The sequence below is a fragment of the Barbus barbus genome (genome assembly GCF_936440315.1).
Source record: "Barbus barbus genome assembly, chromosome: 37".
NCBI classification, from domain to species: Eukaryota; Metazoa; Chordata; class Actinopteri; order Cypriniformes; family Cyprinidae; genus Barbus; species Barbus barbus.
In genome coordinates, this window is record NC_136715.1 from 22,321,258 (window position 1) to 22,333,543 (window position 12,286).

Below are 12,286 nucleotides of genomic sequence, written 5' to 3' on the forward strand. Positions count from 1 at the left end.
CGTTATTTCTCTACGGCGGCTTATGAACCAGAAGTCTCGCACATTCACAGAAAACGGCTAACTTCCAGTTTGAAGAATAAGGTGGATATATATATATATTAGTGCTGTCAATCGATTAATCGTCCTGGACTGTGATTAATCACGATTAATCACACATTTAAAATACTAGGATTTACCTGTAAATGTGTTGAAATAAAGGAATGCATGACAAACTATTTTAAGGAAACAGAACCTTTCACACCTCCGCCAGGTATGAGACATAATTAAAACTTTTGTTTTAATTTAAATGTTCAGCTTTTATACTGGTAATAAAACGTTTACCAAGCCACATCGCTTCAATCCCAGTACACATTTTCCCAACTATTATCAAATGTATTTCTACATAAATACAACAAAACATTTTCTTGCGACCTTACATGAAGTATTATGATAAAATGCATTATGAAGAAGAATTGGACCTGTTCTGCAGGTGCATTAGAGCTAACATTAGCATCATGCTACATAAGACAATTTATGAGATTAATAGTGCACTTTTACTCAGAACTCACTTTAAACCACCATCGAGTGTTTGTAATAACTTCCTTTTGCGATCACATGTGTATATTTTGGGCGGCCACGGTACATTATAAAAGTAGCCCAAAAAACCGCAACCCACAGCTCTGTAATTTTTCCCGCGACTGTATTTTCAAAATAGCCCAATTGTGCGGGAAAACCACGACCCTGGCAACACTGGTTTGCTGTACCCTTATCACACATGAGTATACATATCTATCTCTCTCTCTCTCTCTCTCTCTCTCTCTCGCTCTCTCTCTCTCTCTCTCTCTGCGTTCGCTTCACTTTTGTCGAGCCGGATGCCTCATAATCACACAATCCCTGCGTCCCAATGTGCATACTATCCACCCTATCTGCCCTAAATAGTATTGAAAATTACTAATATCACATAGAATTTAGGATGGATAGTGTGCACATTGGGACGCAGGCAATGATTACCTTCCGTGCTGCGATGATGGCAAGAAGTTGGGGTGAAACCTTATCAAACTATTAATTTGCGTTAAAAAAATATTAACGCGTTAAAATTTTTAGATTAATCGCATGCGTTAACGCGTTAACATTGACAGCCCTAATATATATATATATATATATATATATATATATATATAAAATCTAGGACCGTCATCTGGTAGTCCAGTTACTGAAACATGTCAGCCAGATTGGATCAGCTGGGACCAGATAACTACCCAAAATGGGTGAACAATGTCTGGGGTGTTGTCAGGGCTCTTGACCTCTCAGAAATATTTAATTATTACTGCAGGCAGCAAATGTCACAAAGGTGAATTAATCAGCTGTCAAATTTAGTTTAGGCCTATTTCATATTTCATCAGTGTTCACACTTAACAGGCCTGAATGCACTTTCTGTGGGGCTTCTGGTCAGATTGGCCTCTATTAAAGAGAAATAGCATTTGTAACATTGGATGCAGAGAATTAAAAAAAAAAACCTCAACAGGGCAATTTAAATCATGCCCTTAAATAATTTTTAAACATGACGGCTGTTACAGTATGAAACATTACTTAAAGCATGTACACTATAACCCAATGTGTTTTCTGGAAATTCAGATGAGAAATAACCAAATATACAAAAACAAAATAAACATTATAAAATATGCAAGAATAAGTTACAAGAATTTGTCAAGAATCAGCTTATGAACCTCAACAATGGTGACCATTACAAAATAAAAATAAAACAATAATCATGTTGCAATGAATGCTGGGTTCTAGCATAGTACAAAACTCATCCATGGTTCCCAGCATGCATTGCTGCATGATTTTATTATTTTTATTTATTTATTAATGGTCACCATTGTTGAGGTTCACAAGCTGATTCTTGATGTCTGTGTGAGTCTAGTTACTACCATAGAGGAAAACTTTTTCTGGATAAACTGTTTGGAAAGTCCTTTATATTAACTGACTGTCACAAAACCACTGGCTCTTAGAATCACTTTTACTATAATCAATACAACATCCATTTAATCAGAGATTAGACACACAATGAGTCTATGTTCACTCTCACTGAGATCAGTTCACGAATAGATGACTGTCATTACAAACATACAACAACCAACTACTGATCATTTTTTTCTGGGCTTTTGAGCTGTAACAAATATGTTCGATGAACATATGGTTACAACAGCCAGAGAGAAAAAAATAAAATAAACCTAGCACAAACGTCAAGGGTCAAGAGCCCAACTAAAGCAGACACTGATCTCTAACATGGTTACTTCAAATTAAACAATAAATCAACATATAAACCTTAGTTAATTCTCAATAAGATGATAGCGGCCTTCAGGTCATCTGCATTGTTGGGTCTGGTGTCTCTCATCTTCCTCTTGACAATGCATGCATTCATGACCTCTAGACTGGAGTATTGTAATGCACTGCTAGGTGATTGTCCTGCATCTTCAATAAACAAGCTACAGATAGTCCAAAATGCAGCGGCTAGAGTTCTTACCAGGTCAAGAAAATATGATCATATTACCCCAATTTTACAGTCTCTGCACTGGCTACCTATTCAGTTCCGTATCATTTACAAAATATTATTACTTGCCTATAAGGCTCTAAATGGTTTAGCTCCTGCGTACCTAACTCGTCTTCTACCACGCTACAATCCAACCCGCTCCCTAAGGTCGCAAAACTCTGGACTTTTGGTAGTACCTAGGATAGCAAAGTCCACTAAAGGAGGTAGAGCTTTTTCACATTTGGCTCCCAAACTCTGGAATAGCCTTCCTGATAACGTTCGGGGTTCAGATACACTCTCTCTGTTTAAATCTAGATTAAAGACACATATCTTCAGCCAAGCATTCACATAATGCATTTTATAATCTTGTACTGCAGTTATATCTGATCAAATGTACATTATTATTATTCTTTAGCTTGGGTTGAACAAATCTTTTTTGCTTAGATGGAACAGCAGCTACGCCAATTATGTCTCTATTTGTTTCTCTGTTTCTGGAATGACAGAAGCTTCAGTCTGGATCCAACCCTTAAATGATCTGAGATGACCGAACACCTGAGAAAAGATAATGCCGACCCCTCAGAGGACCTCAGAGGATGCCAAAGCTCAGACAACATACAGAATTACCAAATTTTGCCATAAGTTAAATATATTAAGGTTCTGCAATATATAAATATATTGTGGAAACTTAATTTCGTGTACAGCTGCTTTGCAACGATTTGTAGCGTAAAAAGTGCTATACTTGACAATAGGCAGAGTCAGGCGAGTTTGCTGGGCAGTCAAGCACAGTAACACCATGGTCATTGAACCAGCTTTTGGTAGCTTTGGCAGTGTGGGCAGGTGCCAAGTCCTGCTGGAAAATTAAATCATCATCTCCATAAAGCTTGTCAGCAGAAGGAAGCATGAAGCGCTATAAAATTTCCTGGTAGATGGCTGTGTTGACTGTGGACTTCAGAAAACACAGTGGTCCAACACCAGCAGACGACATGCCAGCCCAAATCATCACTGACTGTGGAAACTTCACACTGGACTGGATTCGGTGCTTCTCCACTCTTTCTCCAGACTCTGGGACCTTGATTTCCAAATTAAATGCAAAATTGACTTTCATCTGAAAAGAGGACTTTGGACCACTGAGCAACAGTCCAGTTCTTTTCTCCACAGCCCAGGTAAGGCGCTTCTGGCGTTGTCTCTGGTTCAGAAGTGGCTTGTAGCCCTTTTCCTGAAGACGTCTGAGCATGGTGACTCTTGATGCACTGACTCCAGCTTCAATCCACTCCTTGGGAAGCTTCCCAAGTGTTTGAATCAGCTTTGCTTAACAGCATTCTCAAGTTTGCAGTCATCCCTGTTGCTTGTGCACCTTTTCCTACCCAAATTCTTCCTTCCAGTCAACTTTGCATTTAATATGCTTTGATACAGCACTCTCTAAACAGCCACACCTTTCAGTAATGACCCTCTGTGACTTACCCTCTTTGTGGAGGGCGTCAATGTTCATCTTCTGGATCATTGCCAAGTCAGCAGTCTTCTCCATTATTGTGGATTCAAAGAACAAGAGATACCAGGAATTTATACTGTAGTGATGGTCATTAATTGAAACTCAAATGTAAATATTCTAATATTTTGAGATACTGATTTTTGACTTTCATCAGCTGTAAGCTCTAGTCATCAAAATTAAAACAACAAAAAAAACTTTTGAAATGTTTTACTTTACATGTAATGAATCTAAATATATATGAAAGTTTCACTTTTTGAAATGTTACAAGAAAAAAATTACTATTATATATTATTATATATTATATATTTTTTGAGATGTACCTGGCATATACAGCAAATCTCAACTGCTTGATTGCTTGTATTTTTGTAAAATGTAAACTATGTTGTTATCTGAGTTTAATCTGCTGAATGTGACAAGGCATGGAGATATTAAGAATGTTAACAATGATTTTCTGTAAAACTGCATTGAAAATACATGTTTTGTGAAAAGCACTATAGAAATTTGACTTGACTTGAATTTACATTCAACCTCAAATAACAAATACAGCGTTTTTGTATACAAAAAAATATGAAAATGCACAGCCATGTCTGGAATACATAATGAAAGCAAAGTCTGTCATTTATGCTTGTGGATGATCAAGTTTTAAAAAAAAAATCATCACCAAGCCATCTGTCTGTATGAGCATAGCCTCCTTGCGGTTGATGTGACAGGTTTGCATTATTCACGGCTGTGTTAATTCTCCCTGTGACTGGTGCCAGCAGCTCCTCCAACCCTCTTTCACCATCCCCCACTATAGTCCAGATCAGGAAGACATTAAACATTTCTCTACGCCGCTTGCCTTTTCTACTATCCCTTGCTTTCTGTCTGTTTTTCTATGCTCCCTTCCCTCCATACTAACAGACATTCACGTGCCCTAAGAACTTTTATTTTTTTATCAGTTGTGGCCATGTTTGTAATTGAAATTTACTGTATGGAAGAAAACTGCTGTCTGTATTTGTGCATGCTGTCTTTAAACAGACCTGGGGGATAGGGAGGCCTCAATCTCAAACATTTTTAAAGTTGAGTCTGCTCTACAGCACCAATGTCATAATATTAACCTGCTGATAATACCAGTATAGATGACAGTTTAGCACAGCACAACCTAGCACTGCACATCATAACTTAACACAGTCTGAAACACAGTCAAACACAGCTTAACCCACCCTAACACAGCCCAGAACACTATTGGCTATATATATCCTAACACATATTAAAACAACCTTAAAACAGTCCAAAACATCTGAACAGACCCTAAAATAGCCTACAATTCTAGTTAGGAATTAAAGTTTTCCTTGTGCACAAAAAGTATTATTGTAGCTTCATAAAATTACGGTTGAACCAGATTTTTATAAAGTACACATAAAAAATTACTTTTTTATGAACATTTACTGGACTGCAACAACTGATATTCACATGCACTTTATATAAGTAGTCTGATATACTATTATAAACACCTCATTGTACATTACAAATTTAATGTTACTGTTTGGCCATCTAAATAGCAACAGTACCAATTTGGATATATGCTCAGTTTGGGCCTCTGACGAGGTTTTTCTTCTTCAGATATGAGATCCATATTTCACATTATATATTCCATCCTATATAAGCCATTTTTTGTCTAAAGGTAAAAAAAAAAAAAAACAGTTCCAACTGCTGAAAAACAAAAACCCTTATGGCAATCTTTAAACAGTCTTAGTTTAACATACCTGAACATAGCTTAACACAACCTTAAAAAAGTCACATACAGTAATCAAAAACACAGCTTAACACATTTAGCACTATAGAACACATCATAAATAACAAGCTTTCAAATGCTCACAGCTCAAAAGAGAGCACCTGGCAATTTCAGCTGCTTAAAAACACTTTGGTGGACATACAGCCTAATGCTGCCCAACACAGTTTAACACACCCTAACCCTAACACAGGCCAATACACCCAACGTATCTGAACCCTATATAAGCTTAATATACTGCTTATTATAAGCATGTTTGGGCTGGTTGTCAAAGTCAATAAGGTCACAGATTGTTTTTGAGCTTATTTTTAGAATACAGTCACAATTTTGCACTGGATAGTGCTTATCACAAGGAAGTCTGACTGATTACTTACAGCAATTGGTAATACCCCACCTACTGTTCAAGTAGCATTCAACATAACGATGCATAAATGTGCACATGAAAGAGAGATTTATTTAATGATTAAATCAGGGTTGCCAGGTCAAAACTAGCCCACAAACAGGCCAAACTAGCCCAGTTAAAACCTCCTTCGGGGAGTTCCACCTTTGTTCAAACTGCGTTATTGTTATGATAGGACAATATTTGTCCGAGACACAACTATTTGAATATCTGTAATCTGAGGGTGTAAAAAAAAAAATATATATATATATACAAATATTAAGAAAATCGCCTTTAAAGTTGTCCAAATTAAGTTCTGAGCAATGCATATTACTGATCAAAAATTAAGTTGTAATATATTTACGGTAGGAAATTTACTAAATATATTCATGGAACTTGATCTTTACTTTTTGGCATATAAGGAAAATTGATCATTTTGACTGTATTTTTGGCTACTGCTACAACACTGGAGTTTTATATATATATGTAATTATATATATATGTATTTATATATATATATTATACATTTATGCTCCAGTAAATTAGATTAATGATTCAAGCACCTATTCCCCCCATCCACCTACCTACCCACCCCCCACACACACCCTAACACAATGTAACACACCTATACAAAGCCCAATGTGTCTTAACACAGCACAGAACAAAGTACATCTTAGCACAGAATACAACACTAAAATCTTTTAGATTGATCATTTCTAATAACGAATTTGGATGTTTGGATGATATTCTGGCACAGTGGAGATGCCAGCACAGATACAAAATCCCAAGGCATTCACTGCAATCACGACAATCCTCTAATTGTCTAAATTAAGTCTCTGTAATTCTGCTCTAATGGCCCTCCATTAGTCAAACAAAGATTTACTCACAAACAGACTGCTGCGTTCTCCAGACCGAACAGATTCCAGTGTCAGCCAGTGTTAACTATTACCAGAGCCGGCCAGACCTCTGGACATTCACTCAGACCTCTCTGGAGGACATCGTGCCTTTATACGCTCGGGTGAGGTCCATCTAAGGACAGGCTAGATTATGTAAAGATAACACACAACCCCAAAATCAATCCATTAAAATTCAGACTCACAGATCAATGAAGAAAACCAATTTGCCAGGAACACGATGGCCAGAGCAGTGGCTGATTTTGACGCAATTGCTTTTAGATCATTAGGACACATCTGACTGTAAATTCAGCAGGGTTTAGACGGCATGAATTAATCTGGACAGCACAGGACACCCTAAATTGAAAGCTGGTGCCTCTGATAAGATATAAAAAGAGAGGGGGAGAGAGCTGAAGAACGGAGAGATGTTTGATGATGAAGCATGTGTGACGGTCCACAGGGATTTAAGCACAGCTGGTTCATCTTTTTCATCTGGATAGTCTTGTTCCAGATCTAATAGGCTGAGTGCACAACCAATCGGGCACCATGCAGACACTTTAGACGTTTCTGCATTTTAATTGGCTCCTGGAGGTGTTTCAATAACTGTTAAATTAATGAAGTCAGGAGGAGAGGAAATGGCGATATTTCTTCTTTTATTTTAAATCCTTGCTTTTTGTGCTCTGCTGTGTGTGCTGCAGTGGATGCTGGGTAATCTACTCTAAGATCTATCCCTTGAGGAAAATAACTGGAAGAGTGTTAATGAGCTGCCAATATGGGGCAGCAGTTCTCGCGGTTGCCATGGTAACACACAATACCTGCTTTCTTCAGAAGGGAATGCTCTAAAAATCTCAGCATCTGATTTAGCATTGTGACGAGACATACAGTGATACCCAAACGTTCAGTTTGTCTCAATATATGGGCTAATCCTCAGACCTACAGCTGTAAAGCACACCTCCCCTAGGCTACATGGGAAAGACATCCAATATCTCATTACATGATGCATAGAGGACAGATACACACAAGCCCAGGGCAATAAAATAGTCAGCTCTAATGGTGCAGCTATTGTTTAGTGTACAAGGTGACCCAGGTTTGATTCTAGAGACCAATTCTGTTTCAAATAAACGCTGTTCTTAAAAATTTTCTATTCATTAGATAAAAAAAAGAAGTATATCCTTTCCACAAAAAGTATTATGCAGTTTGCAACATTAATAAGAACTGTTATTAATAATTCTCAACAATGATAATTAGTGAGCAGAAACTCAGCATATTAGAGTGATTTCTGAAGGATCGTGTGACACTGAAGACTGGAGTAATGATGCTGAAAATTCAGCTTTGATCACAGGAATAAATTGGGCAATAAAATGTTGGAATAAACATTTTAAAGTATATTAAAATAGCATTTTAAATTGTAATCATATTTCACAATTTTGATGTTTTTACTATATTTTTGATCAAATAAAGGTTGCCACGGTGAGCATATGTAATTTCATATATGCAAAATAAACCAATCACAATTACATTATTTTAAAATGTTTATTATTATTATTACACTATTTGCAAACTGCTTATAAGTCGTGACGTATTGTCAAGTATGGTGACCCATACTCGAAATTGGTGCTCTGCGTTTAACCCATCCAAGTGCACACACACAGCAGTGAGTAGTGAACAAATGCACACACACACACACACTCATGTTGGGTTTCCATGTTTTATGGGGACATCCCATAGGCGTAATGGTTTTTATACTGTACAATCTGTATGTGCTATTGCCCTACACCAACCCTACACCTAAACTTAGCCCTCACAGGAAACATGCTGCATTTTTAGATTTTCAAAAAAACTTTATGCTGTATGATTTATAAGCTTGTTTCCTCATGGGGACCAAAAAATGTCCCCACAAGATTCAGATTTACTGGTATTACTATCCTTGTGGGGACATTTGGTCCCCAGGACGTGATGAATACCAGGTGTGCACACACACACACACACACACACACACACACACGGAGCAGTGGGCAGCCATTTATGCTGCGGCGCCCGGGGAGCAGTTGAGGGTTCGGTGCCTTGCTCAAGGACACCTCAGTCGTGGTATTGAGGGTGGAGAGAGCGCTGGACATTCACTCCCCCCACCTACAATCCCTGCCGGCCGGGGACTCGAACCCGCAAGCTTTCGATTACGAGTCCGACTCTCTAACCATTAGGCCACGACTTCCCACAGAAGTCGTGTCAAAGGTTGTATAAGTCGTGTTATACAACCTTTGACACCTGAAAATGTTCTGACCCTGCAGGTTAATCTTCAGAACAACTGAAATTAGACATTAGTCAGGATTAAGCAAGCGTTTGCACCCTTTTACAGTATTTTTCTTTTTCTTTTTTTTTTAAGAAATGGACTTTCTGAAATCAGAGAATTGCAAAAATTAATTTCATCCAAGATCTTTTAGTAATGTATAAGTGAATAATTATTGCTTCGACGCAGAAATGTTTCTAAAAATGTGTTTGGAGGTTATGGGAAATATAAAATATATATAATAAACACTAGTCAACATTTGAAGTGGATCAAAACCTTTCATTAAAGTTGTCCTAAAAACTCAAACCAAAACGTGTTCTTGTCTTAAGACAACTTTGATGAACTTTTTAGATCCATTTCAAATGTTGAAAACTGTAGTTAAGTTTAAACAGATTTCCTTTGACAGGTGAACAGAGAGTCTGTTATGTTGTGTGAGTGACTCTGATGCACACGTGTGGCTGTGACTGTGTCCTAAAGTCCTCTATAACTGTGATATAACAAGAGCCTGAGGCTCTTCAGTCATGCACACACAACAGCCGGAAAACACGCTAAGACTACAAATGATGCAAATGTCAGCAAACAGCCTCACTAAACCAAGTCATTCATCAATCTACCAATATATAATATAATAATATCCCTTTTATCTGTTTTTCACTGGTCTGACTTTGATATAATATAACATATTGTATACTTTTATTACATTATACAATATTATATTCTATTATATAAGACCAAAGAAAAATTTCATTTAAGAACGAAAAAATTATTGTAACCAGACATGCGTTGAGCACAGGGTTTCTGATACAATTAACTAAAGTAGGCCACAAGCAGTGGGAATGAGAACAAAGAAGATGGAGGATGCTTACCCTCCTCCCCCCTCCCTGACCATCTCACAACAACCGCTCACTCCTAGACTGTCTGGTTACCAAGGAAACAGCACCTGGAAACAGCACCATGCCTGAGAATCCCATACCCGAGCCAGCAGGTCATGTGTTTGTTAAGAGACTACGTTAACCCGACTGTAGCGCTGTACTGTGGACTGTTTGTATAAAATGGTGGCTGCAAATTCAGGCAATTCCCCCATCAGCCAAGAGGGGGATAGTGATTCATTTCATTGAGAGTACGAATACTGAATTATTCCAAAACCAATAACCCTTTCTCAACCAGTCAACTGAATTGCGTGGACTAGTTTAAAATTTGAATGAAGGCATTACTCAAAGCTGATGCTGTGTGAGTGCTGTAAAGTAGCCTCCATGCTAAAAAGCCATCAGTCAACAATGTGTTTATAAGGTCACTGAATTATTCAGTGTAATATTAATGACTCATCACAATGAATTCTAATGGTCAGCAAAATTTTGCAGGACAGGAGAGGTACTGCAAGAAATGCTGCTAAATGTAAAAACAACAACACTGCATTAACCTTCATCATATACTCCATATCATCAGTTCCAACATCCCTAAAGACTGGAAAATTAAACTGAAGCTCTGAAAATGTGCAAAAGTACAGCTCAATATTGTATTATGATCAGGCTTGAATGAAACAAAAAAGTGCCACTGACAAGTTTCAGCTCTTTCAACAGAAACATATCATATCTCATGGGACATATCAATCTATGCTAACCACAACATGACTAAACCTTCATAAAAATCATCATACATATTATATATGCCAACACAATCTCATGGTAATTCATAACTGTTTTATATTTTTTTTGTATGACCTGAATATACCCCCATTGACAGTTAGGTTAAGGGATGTCTCTTCAAGCTTAATTTTTTTTCTGAAAATCATATATGAATCGCATTATATGAGTTCATACAAAATCACCACCTCGTAAAATATTTATTTTACCTCCTCAGCAGGGCCGGCGCTAGCCATTTGGGTGCCCTAAGCACAAACGCTTGGCGGTGCCCCCCCCCACCACCACCAAAGAAATAACTACCATTCAGAATTTCTTAGTTAGGTTCTCTTTACTTCCAAAATAACTGCTGCAAATAAATAATTGGAACAGAACAATGTAAACACAGAAAGTTAAAAGTGCAAAAAAAATTTAAAGTGCAAATAACAGTATAAGTGTATGAATTTTATGAAGTATGAATTTTAAAGTGCACATTTTAAACTGCAAATAACCATACATAACTGCACAGTAGAATTTACTCAACAGAGGGACTACATCTCTATAAAGAGACCATTCTGCTATTCTATAGAACTATATTAAACATTTTCACTACCATCAGTTGTCAGAGGCCCTACAGAGGCACACGCCTACATTTCCTAGCTGCAAAATCAGCTATCAGGTCATCATATGACAGTTTCTGAGCCACTTCCCCATTGATGCTGATGACAGCCAGACCAATTAAACGTTCCTGCCCCATTGATGAACGTAGGTACGTTTTGATGAGTTTGAGCTTTGAAAAAAAAAATTTGTATAATTATTTTGTATATATAATTTTGTATAATTATTTTGTATATATAATTTCTATATACAAAATAATTATACACAGTACACGCACATATATCATGTAGACACAAACTTTTATTTTGGATGCGATTAATCGAGATTAATCTTTTCCCAGCCCTAATAATTTGACAACTCTGTGAATATGAAAATATACAAACACTGAGATTGTGGTTTTTTTTTTTCTAATTTCAGTTTCACCAACAGATGTCGCCCTTGGCCGAACCTCTTGAAAATGACCGCATAGAACAACAACGAAAAAACTTTATCTAAGCGGTCTAATTTGGCATCACGTTCAGTTGCAGGGTTTTTCTAAAGTTCACCTTACCAAGAGGCAGATAGGCATTATATTGAAGCGAAGAAATTACAATAGGGAACGTTCTGCACTAATAGCTATATGCACACACATCTGTAACGTATAGCCTACCTAGGGGGAAAATTAGCTTTATTTGTCATTCAAATATGACGATGAGGACCCCAACGATTGGCCTTCCTT